Source organism: Protopterus annectens, chromosome 9.part0 (genome assembly GCF_019279795.1).
Source record: "Protopterus annectens isolate FY-2018-M chromosome 9.part0, PAN1.0, whole genome shotgun sequence".
NCBI classification, from domain to species: domain Eukaryota; kingdom Metazoa; phylum Chordata; order Ceratodontiformes; family Protopteridae; genus Protopterus; species Protopterus annectens.
The window spans coordinates 1,185,170,734-1,185,182,906 of NC_056743.1; the positions used below are offsets into that span (position 1 = coordinate 1,185,170,734).

Below are 12,173 nucleotides of genomic sequence, written 5' to 3' on the forward strand. Positions count from 1 at the left end.
CTCTCCTCAGTATGGAGAACATTGATATCTGTGCAGTGACAGAAACCTGGTTCAAGGCTCCAGACAGCACCCCAGCACTACCAGGTTATACCTCATATCATGTTTTTCGACCCCAAAACCCGGACCGAACCACAAAAGGAGGGGGAGTTTCCATATTTATCAAGGATATCCACACCTCCAGGTTAGTGGCATTGCACAAAGTATCGGAGACCATCCATGTGCAATTGACAGTGGGCAAGACTGCTTTTCAGTTCATAGCATCCTACAGACTACCCTCTCAGAGTCAGGAATCCCACTTGGCTTTCCTGAAAACATCCAAACACCATTATATTGGGTGACTTCAACTACCCAAACATAGACTGGGAGCATTAGTCAAGCCCCAGCACCTTAGCCAAAAGGTTCCTGGAATTTATGAACTCAATTGCTATGGAACAACTAGTCACCACTCCCACAACAGGGGAAAACATACTAGACCTGATAATTACCAACATGGGGACTCTATGCTCCATACCAGAAGTATATCCCTCATTGGTAAGATCAGACCATAAATTAATTTCACTGGATATCCACATCCCGACCCCACCCCCAGCCCAGAAAACCACAGTGAAAAACTTCTCAAAAGCGAACTTCACACTTCTCAAAAGCGAACTTCACACTTCTCAAAACCGAAGTGGAATCCTTCAAGGCCCCAGAGCCAGTGGAAACTACGGCCCAAACCGCAGAATCCTATATAAACGCATTCTACGGGCATCTCCAGGAATGGATGGATCATGCTATCCCAAACAAAATCAAGACCCAATCATCCAAAGGCAGGTGTCCAGTCTGGTGGACCCCAGCCATAAATAAACTGTACAACAGAAGGAGGAAGCTACTACATGATAGAGCAAAATCCCTAAAAGGGAAGGCATCTCTGACCAGTACTAGCAAAAAATTATGATCCCTCATAAAATCCTCCAAGGCCAGCTTCGAGAGAAAAATTGCACAGGACACTAAAGACAATCATAAGGCTTTTTTCAGTTATGTTAGGAACCTGGATGGAACTCCCAGACTTGTTCTGAGTTGATTCTAAATGACAAAAAATACACTGAACCCACAGACATCGCCAATATCCTGACAGACAGGTTCAGTGCAAACTTCTCCACCCCCTTCCCCCCAAAAGAGCAAGTATCTATCCCAGCAGAGTGCATCCTCCCAAACATCTCTGATGCTCAGGTGAAGGCCGCCCTCTCCAAAGCAAAAAACACTGCTTCCATGGGACCAGATGGTGTCCCGGGTTGTGTCGTACATGAACTCCAAGAAGAACTAATCCCTCAAGTAAAACTGCTGTACAATCTCAGCCTCACTACAGGATATGTGCCCAAAGAATGGCGTACAACAACAGTGGTCCCACTCCACAAAGGTGGCGCCTCTGCGGACCCTGGAAACTATCGCCCCATAAGCCTGACTAGCCTAGTCTGCAAGGCTATGGAGATGATCATCATGGAACTCAAACCAACTGGGGACCTACAGACACTAGATCCTACCCAATTTGGCTTCGTCAAGGGCAGATCCTGCCTTTTGAACCTGGTTGACTTCTTCGAAATAGTCACCAAGGCCATGGATGAAGGGAAGGTATTCCACACAGCCTATCTCGACCTTGCAAAGGTATTTGACACAATACCCCACTCAGGCATCATAGATAAGCTATCCAGCCTAAATATAACCCCCTATGTCACAAGATGGGTCGCAAACTGGCTCAAAGACAGAACCCACAGAGTGAGAGTTGCTGGGGCCATGTCAGACTCGGAACTGGTCACAAGTGGCATCCCACAAGGTTCTGTCCTGGCACCTCTCTTGTTCGGTATTTGCTTTTCTGAGGTACAGGCCAACGTGGGAGGACTATGGCTCACCAAGTTTGCAGATGGCTGCAAACTGGGCGCCATAATTGACTCTCCAGCTGACACAAACATCCTTCAAAAAGGTCTTGCAGAGACGGATAACTGGTGCCAAAGCCATGGTCTAAAGCTAAATGCCAAAAAGTGTATAGTCATACCCTTTGGCAAAAACAATGTGCCCACAAATTACCACATAGGTGGTAACCCATTAAGTACAGAGAAAGTAATTAGGGATCTGGGGACCCAAGTTGATAGCAATCTCTCCTATGACAACCACATTGCTAAAGTGGTTAGAAAGACCTTCTACATAGCCCACCTCATCATGAAAGGATTCACATCTAGATCAAGAGAGGTAATCGTGCCCTTTTATTCATCCCTCATCAGGCCCATCATAGAATACAATGCCCCCTTTGGGATGTACCTTACCCGACACCTGCAGCAATTAGAAAGACCCCAAAAGTACCTCACCAGGAGGATCAAGGGACTCAAACAGATGCCATATGCTGCTCGGTTAAAAATACTCCAGCTCTACTCAGTTGCATACCGCCTACTTCGAGGCGATCTATGCCTGACATATAAAGCTATGTTCAACCCAGAATTAATGGACAGGCTCCACCTCAGTAACTCTAAATCCCTTAGAGCCACGAGCTTGAGGGACTTGAACCTCAGCACAGAAATAAATAGAACATGCTGGAGGGACAGATTCATAACCCAGAGGCTCCCTTCGCTCTGGAAGAGAATTCCAATTCATGTTAGGCAGAGCACCTCACTGACTCTCTTCAAGAAGAATCTTGATGAGTGGATGGGGGATCGTAGGTTTGTCCCGGGGATTACTTTGTGTCACTATTAGACAGAGGCACAGTAAACTAAACTTTAAAAGGGCACAGTATACTCAAATCAAAGGGTGGCATAAGCCAAACACAATCGGGCTAGGCTTATAAATGCCCCAGGGCAGATAGCCTAGTATGAATCTATGAACAGCGTGGCAAATTAAATTAGCTGCAGATTGTCCCCCTGGTTTAAATGATGTTATAAATATTAAATGTTTTTAGTTGATAGAAAATTGACAGTTTAAACATTTATATAGTTTTTTTAACTTTTTTATTTTAATTGTTTAATTGATTTATTGATTGATTGTTTCGCGTGAACTTTTGTACCACTGGTTGATTCAAAATTGTAGACATTACACATAAGTGGCTTTTATGTACTTTGTTTTCTGATGAAGTCTGTTGATGAAAGTGACTATTAAACTTGAACTATGCTAAAGTCTCTTTTTAGTTTGGTCTGGTACTATCAGTGTTTTTTTTTTTGGGGGGGGGTTGGTTCTTGGTATTTAGACACTGGTTCTTTTGGGGCTTGGTCATTGTTTACTGGCAATGTTAAAAATTAACTCTACAGACTTTAAACATTTTAAACTGCCATAAAACAATGTTCAATAGCAATTTAAACCACATTGCCTTGGCAGGGAGTATAAAATCTCAGCAATATGTTCAAATACATTAATTTGTGGTAAAATTGTGATCCAGTGTTAAAAACACAACACTCAGAGTCATGCATATATAAATAATGTATTAATGCTGAAAAATATAATTTTGTAATATTTTCTTGTCAAAAGATGAAAATAAAGCAGAGTAACAACAGTATAAGCAGACACAATTAGTGGTTCGAACTGCATAAGATAGCCCCTGATGTCTAACATACACATTGCATTTTTGATAGAAATGCTGAAAGTTTCCTTGAAAACAAGCATTTGTCAAAGATAGCAGCAGAATAAACACTGCCAGAAGCTGAAATTTCAACAGGAATTACTGTAAACACAGAGAAACTAAATATTAAATATTTTAAATAAACATAAAAATAGAAAGAGATAATAAATTGAATAATAAAATGAGGGGAAGGGGTTCTCCAAATGGGTGTTATCTGAGTAAGCCAGAAAATCAGCACTGGATCCTTTGAAGCATCAGAAGACTTTCGACCTTAGATGGCAAAAAAAGACTGAACACTTACTCCCTGTGACAGCTGAATGCTTCTTTCTCAGGATATGATCAGCAAATCAGTTGTCACAGGAAGAGAAATGATGGGGAGTCTGAGCTTTTGAATGATAACCCAAAATGCCACTGAGGCAGTGGGAATGATGAACATCAAGAGGAATTCTTCAACAATGGGACTGCTTGTAAACAGGCTGGGAGACTGATGCTTTTTCATTCCCATGGAGAGAAATGTTGCTGTACACTTTTCCAGGGTTCTTCTAAAAATCAAGAAGGACTCCCAAAAATTGTGCTGGTGACTCCCTTCTGGCCAAGGCAACAGTAATTTTCCCTTCCCTTACCTCTGGTCTAGGGTAGGTAACACAAACTTCTCCACAGACCAAATTTATTCAGACAAGTCAGAGTCTGAGGGAGGCGTTTTAGTGAGAACAGAGTATCAACTAAATGATAACATTTTAATATATTTTAGGCACCTTTTTTTCTGAGGACATGCAGCGGGTACTGAAAGAGGCCAACAAATCTGCTACTAATAAATCATATAAATGCAGTGGAAAAGACTTTCTAGTTGGTGCCACTCTTCTATCAAGGATCATTAGTCAACTATTTCTGTCTGTTTGCCCATAGATCTCCTTGCTTTCTAACAATGCCCACATAAAATAGTTTTTGAAAGGAGTCTGACATACCTGCCCATCTAGAGAATATGTGTCACCTCCTTGCAATCTCAGTTTTGTATTTGAAAAAAGCTTACTCAGTCTCCATTGGAACCAGCTCATGAGGCTGAATTGAGGTCCTTAAAATGGAAGATGTTTTTATTTACTGCTCTGAAATCTGCAAGGTGAGTATATGAGTAGCAAGCACTATGCTGAGTTAGCTCTATCTCATTTTTTCACAAAACAGACCAGATTCTAACTTTATGCCTAAAGTCATCTTAGAATTTACTTTATGCCAGGCTATTCATCTCCCATTCTTCTTCCTGAACCAAAGAATGAAACATAGATGATTTTTCACTCTCTAGATGTACACCAGCAGCTTAGATACTACTTACACAAAACTTGACTTTTTAGGAAAGTTGACCCGCTATTTGTCTCCTGTGAATGTGAGAGAAAAGGACAACTGTGTCAAAGTTGGCTGTTTCTAGTTAGTTGTCTTATGCTATTACTTTTTGTTATGCTCACCACAAAAAGCCACTTCCAGGCAGAGTTATAGGTCATTCAACAAGAGCATTCTTTGTTTCTGTGGCATCGGAAGCCAAAGTCCAAGGAGTGGGTTTGGACCCAGCTGACTGTGATGCTGAAGTAGTCATAACTGAATGGCCTGCTATCATGGTGGGCTCTAGAGGGGTCACACCAAAGGCTTGAGCATAGTGGTTGTTGGACCATGGAGCTGCAAAGGCACCTTGCCTAGGTAGCTAGTTGACCCTGCCCGTGGATGCAGAAGGTTCCGCATTTCCCCACAGAGTCCTTCTCCTTCATTTTGTTAACTTCGCATTTCTTGGGCAAGAAACCATCTGAAGCCAAGGTGTGTGGAGAAGTGAATGGAGCTTGTTCTGAGGACTCCATGTGGGCTGCAAGGACTTCGGCCCAATGCTCAAGGGTTTTTGAGCAAAACCTAGCACAATCCTGACAACTAGAAATTTAGTGCCGAGGCCCCAAACATAACATACAAAAGGAATGGAAATATTTATGCAGGGTTTTCATCCAAAATTTCAAGCAGTTATCTTTTTAAATATTAATTAGAAGAAATTTTCCCCAAATAGGAAACTCATTAATGGGATTTAACTGGGATCCATGGCTGATCCTATATCAGTAGCACTACACATCTCCCTTGAGCATTTAGAGGGCAAAGAGAACTATGCGAGGATACTGTTCATAGATTTCAGCTCTGCATTTAATACAATGGTTTCAATGCAGCTGATAGAAAAACTGGCACATTTAAGAATACATTTAAGAGTAAACATCTCTGTAACTGGATCCTGGACTTCCTGATTGAGAGACCACAGATGGTGTGTTCAGGCAAGAACACATCAAAGTGCATCACGATTAACAACAGGGTTTCACAGTGATGTGCTCTCAGCCCATTGGTGTTCACCATCCTGACCCATGACTGCTATGCTAAGCACAAGTCCAGCCATAACAAGTTTACTGATGACACCACAGTCATGGGGCTTATCACAAAGGAGGATGAAAGGTGTACAGACAGGAGGTGGCATCTCTGATCAGGTGGTGTGATGGGAACAACCTTGACCTGAATGTTAGCAAGACCAAAGAAATTCTCATCAACTTCAGGAAAAAGAGAACAAACCACCCAGTGCTCAGGATCAATGGTGAGAGTGTGGAGAGGGTTAAGAGTATGACATTCATGGGTGTACACATATCAGAGGATCTCTTGTGATTGGCAAACACCAGCCAACTGCTCAAGAAAGTGCACCTACACCTCCACTTTTTAAGAAGGCTGATAAAAAGCTAAGCTTCCTTCTCCTATTCTCTCCACCTTCTATAGAGGTGCAATAGCTATCATCTTCACCTGGAGCTTCGCAATGTGGTACAGAAGCTGCACAGTTACAGAAAAGAATGCACTACAAAGAGTGGTGAGGGTTGCAAAGATGGTAACGGATTCCAGTCTTCCATTGATAATCTTTATTCTTCAAGAAGTATGTGAATGGCCACCAAAATAATACAGGATAACATGCATCCTGTGCATGGACTGTTTAAGCATCTGGCAGGAGATATCACAGCATCCACTGCAGGACTACAGGATTCAGTAACAGTTTCTACCCTACAGTGATTAGACTTCTAAACTCTGGCACTAGTCCCAGGGGTCTGGACACACAAGTCAATTTTTATTTATTTGTGCAATATATACTTACATATATTCCAAGTAAGTGCAATATTTATTTATTATATCTGTAGTCAGTATTATTTAACTCACTCAAGTGCAATAGTAGACAAATAACTTAGGCATTTCAATCTGTGGTGTTGTTTGTATTATTTTAAATAGGGTAGTTAATTTAACTCAGGGAAGTGTATTCATTCATATACGAGTATTGGTAAATGTCTCTGCTCTTTCTTACATGTATTGGGAGTAGTATTGCATTTGGTAGTTATGTTTATTCCTCTACTTATATGTATTGTTTCACTTTCCTTTGCAATTTCAAGAATTGAGATGATGCACGTAATTTCATTTAGGCTACACTTGTGTAGTTCTAAATGATAATAAAGTTTACTTTGACATCTAAAACCAGGTTGTAGGAAACTCTGAAAAAATGAGCCAACTGATGGACTGAGAGCAATAGATAAAACAGAGTAGCGCACCAGACAACATGGCTAGAAAGATCTGAAGATGGCAGAGATGGACAACTCTCTTATACCCTAATAACTAGACATCAGTCATCTGACATCCATTTACTAGGGATGATGTAAAGACTCTGGGAATCAGGCTGGTTGTGGGCTACTACATGGCAGGAAGACCCAAGAATCTGTACTGCAACACTGATCTACTACTCAGACATCTATAATTATGGTAAGTGCAACACAACTGTACTATCTAGAACAACCTTTGCTTCAACCATAATCCAGGGGTTCATGGATTCTTTTGGGTATTGGACTCAGTCTCCTATCTCATCATCATCATCATCATCACCCCCCACAAACTTTTTCCCATTTTCTATATGGAGTCAGGGTATCACGTCAACTGTCACTGTCTCTTAATTCAATGCCACTCTCCTACCTTCAACATTCATGCCTGACTGTTACAGGTCTTTTCTGACACAATCCATCCATCTCTTTGTGGGCACCCTTATTTCCTATTGGCTTCTTCCTGTCTGTCCCAAATCTTCTTCATGCAATTATCCTGTGTTTTTCTGTACATGTGCCCACACCACCATAATCTGTCCTCTTTGACCTTCTCTGCAATTGGAGCTACTTTGGCCTCTGCTATGATGTCCTTATTTCTTCGATGGTCCCACAGTGTGCATCCTACCACCCATCCTACCACCCATCTCAGGCACTTCATCTCCATCACCTCTAGCCTTCTCAACTCTTCTGCCTTTACTGTCCAGGTTTCTGTACCATACAGTATCACTGGTATGTACACTTAACTATTTTAGCTTCTTTGGCATTCGTCTGTCACGCAATAACCCTGACACTCTATACCAATCAGCTGCAGCCCCTCTGATTCTAGGTTTGACCTTTTCATTCAGACTTCCTTTCTCATCAACCACCCCTCCCAGACACTTGAAGCTGTTAACCTGTTCCACTATTTGTTTCCTTCTATCTCAGTTCTCAGCTTCTTCTGATTTCCCCCATTTGCTGTCATTACACCTGTCTTATCTGTACTCAGTTTCATCCCATGTGCCTTCAGTTTTGCATTCCATTCCTCTATACTTTGCTAAAGTTCCTCCTCAGAGTCGCTTGTAATGCCACATCATCTGCATACAGCAACGTTGTTGATCTCTCCCCTCCAACCAGTTTGCTAATGTAATCCATCAGGAGTATGAACAGTAGTGGGCTCAGAGCTGAACCCTGATGCACTTCCACTGGGAACCCCTCTGTGAGACTGAACACTGCTTGTACTTGAGTCATTGGGTCCTTGTACATAGCCTGCACAAATTCTACCAGTATTTCGGAGACTTCAAACCACTGCCCAAATCAGCTTTGTTGGGACCGTGTCACATGACAACACTTAACAAAATAAGAAACTCCAAAGCGTTTTAAGGTGAGTAAACACTAAACCAAAAAATAACACCATCAAAAGGAAGTAATCTACCACACAGGGCTACCAGCTCCTGAAAGGAAACCAGACCAGGAATACCCAGTATTTGCTTCCTTTTGGTGGTGTTATTTTCTGGACCTTGTGAAATGCTTTCTCCAAGTCTATGAATGCTTAACTGGACTCTTTCCTTATCTCTAGCTTCTTTCTAACTCAGTCTTACTGCAAACATCTGGTCAGTTGTGCTGCTTCCTTATCTGAATCTGAACTACTCATCTTCTATCTTGCTTGCTACTACTCTGCATATTCATTTGTCAATCGCCCTCTCCAGGACTTCCATGCAATGAGGCAGGAGTTTTCTACCTCTGTACTGCCCACAGCTGTGGATGTCCCCTTTGTTTTTGTGCACTGGCACTAATATGCTAATCGTCCAGTCATCCGGGTGCACCTTTCTCTCCATACTGCAATGAGTACCCTCAGGAGACATTTCTTCAATATCTCACCAAAAATATAGATCATATCTGCTGTCACCTCATCTGAACTTGCTGCTTTCCCTGACTTAATTTTCTGTAGTTCTATTTTTACTTTCTAGGTTGGGCTCATCCTGTTCTTTCATCAGAGTCTGCATCCAGGGCAGAGCAGCTTTGGTGGGTTTTCTTCATTCTGAAGCTGCTGAAAGTACTCCTTCCATCTGCCTTTGATTTCCTGTGGGCTGGTGAGCATGTTTTTGCTGGCATCCCCTATGAAGGGTGTCTGACTAGCTTCTTTATCTGTTTGTCTTTGTCTTCAACCTGATAGAGTTTATTTCTGCATTCTACAGAATCACTTTGCAGAAGCTGGTAGAATGTCTCTGATGCGCTGTTCTTTGTTATTGCAACTCCTCTCTTAGAGTCTTTGTCAACCAGTATTCCTTCTAAGCTTGGTCCGGCTTATCTACTCCCCACTTTTTTTCATGCACTCCTTTCTTTTGATAACTTCTTGGATGTTTAAATGCTACCACCAGCTTTCCTTCTGTACCTTATTTCCATACCTGCCTCGGCCACATATCTGTGTTCTGTAATCCTCACACATTGTTTTTTTAAACATGTTTATTAAATTATCACTTCAGACACAGGCAAACATATATTAACAGAAAATAAAACAAACCTTAACACTTTTTCTATTTAAATACTGTATACTTCACATATATTTTCTTTGCTACTATCGTCTGTTCAACATTACAAAAAAGTGCTGAATTCCTGGCTTCCCTTAACCCTCACTTCTCCTGAACACTATTACACATTTATAGTTCCCACAATTTTCATTTACTTCTATGCAATTTGCTCCTTCCCTTTTCCTAAAGATCCTTCTTCCAGTTCATTTTCCTCTTTTATAATATTCAGTACCTCAAATACAGCTGGTGTAATTTGTGATTTCCATTTTCTACTAATTCCTTTTTTGGCAGCCAACAGAATTAAATAAGGCCTCACTATGTCTAGACAATTCAGATCCTGTATCCCTGCTGAAAATAATCATTTCCTTACTGAAGGCTATTTGTTCACCCAATATATCTGATAGTGTACCCTATACAGAATTTTTAAAATCTGCCAACTCATTACACTCCCAAAATATATGCTCCCAGTTACCTCTTTCTTCCTCATCACACCTCCAACATTTACCATCTACCTGAGGAAAATTTCTTTGTAGCATGCTTGGGGTATAAAAACACCTATGTAAACATTTTCAAGCAAAGATCCTAAACCTTCTGAACTTGGTTGCATACTTGGGAACCAAACATATGTCTTCCTATTGTTTTCAAGTAAATTGCTTTTCCTGTCACTTTTCCTAATCTTTTCTAACCTCCTCTAATTGATTCTTATAGATACCATGCAATGTTTTATATGTCTACTAAGTATACCTGTTTAACAGCTGCATCTCTTCTAGATTCATCTAAAAGCTGTACCAGAGCAGGTCTTTCACTTAAAATTCCCCTATCCCTTTCTCTTGGTCTGTATGAGATCAAGCCCTAGTAGGGAAGGCATTCTCTAGCTTGCAATCTAAATGTCTTTTTTGGCCTCATCCCACTCTATTGGCTTTCCTGCTTGCATTATTTGCTCCCAATATCTTGGTTCCTTTGCCATGTTTCTCCAGTACATTCTACTCTTGCCTATTTTCTGTACCTCTGCTTGTAGTCATCCCTATTGACAAAATCCCCTTTCTCCATTCTCATATTGGCTTAGTTCTTAAAATACTTTCTCCTTCTTTAACAATATAATATTCTGTATGGTTGTTATTATTGTCCTTAAGGATCTGTATCCAAAATCCCACCCTCTCTATTTCTTGAACTCCACCCTTGCCTCATCATCATCCCTTTCCACTTTGAATTATAACCTTCAGTTATGCGTATAAGTCTTAACTCTGTACCGCTAAAATAGATCTTCAGATCAGGTAAACCTAAACCACTTTGTTCTATTGGAGGGATCAACTTATCCCAATTAACTCTTGCCCTCTTTCCCTCACAGCTAAATTACTTCAATTCTTTTCTTAATTATTGTCCACAACTTCTCCTTGGGTTTATAAAAGTATGCCTGATCCTGTATACAAGAATAAAAGGACTCAAAACATTTTCACTGCTTATATCTTACTATCCACATCCATAAATATGAGTTTCCATCTTCTCAATTGTTATATAATCTTTTGCTTAGTTTCTTCCCACATATCCTTAGCTGCCATAACAGAAGCCTTTTTAATCTATACTCATAAATGCTTCATTTAATCATGTCCCCATACATATGGGTATTGTTGAACCAATTTATCTGTGGGTACATAATTTACAGTTACAGCCTTTGTTTCATTATCATTACTTTTATATCACAAAAAGCTTGAAACTGTCTCAAAATGTTCCACAACACTGAGATGTCCTTTTTATATTTATCAAGCACAAACTAATATCATTTGCAAATAAAGTCAACTGTTCTTGATTACCATACCAGTATTCTTATATTTCTGAATCTCTTATTTTCTTTCTGATGGCTCTAAATATAAAGTAAACAACAAAGGGGACAGAAGACAGTGATGCCTGGTTCCTGTTTTCAAATGCAGCTTATCTGAGACAAACCCTCCCACTTTAATTCTTGCCTCCGATCCTTCATATAGCCTAAATAAATTTATTATATCAGGGAATGCAAATGCTACCAATACCCTACTCAAACTCCCAGCTTATAGGTTCATAGGTTCATACTAGGCTATCTGCCCTGGGGCAATTATAAGCCTAGCCTGATTCTGTATGGCTTACCCCATCCCTTGATTTGAGTATACTGTGCCCTTTTTAAGGTTTAGTTTACTGTGCCTCTGTCTAATAGTGACACGGGAGTAATCCCTGGGACAAACCTACAATCCCCCATCCACCTATCGAGATTCTTCTTGAAGAGATTCAGTGAGGTGCTCTGCCTCACATGAACTGGAATTCTATTCCAGAGTGAAGGGAGCCTCTGGGTTATGAACCTGTCCCTCCAGCAAGTTCTATTTATTTCTGTGCTGAGGTTCAAGTCCCTCAAGCGTGTGGCTCTAAGGGATTTAGATTTACTGAGGTGGAACATGTCCATTAATTCTGGATTTGACATAG

At 40.8% G+C, this 12,173-nt stretch overlaps 1 protein-coding gene across 1 annotated transcript in view; it reads right to left on the reverse strand.

The window, feature by feature from the left end:
* Window positions 1-12,173, reverse strand: part of ALDH3B1 (aldehyde dehydrogenase 3 family member B1) — a 1,341,938-nt gene that overhangs the window by 879,457 nt on the left and 450,308 nt on the right. The window lies entirely within an intron of this gene.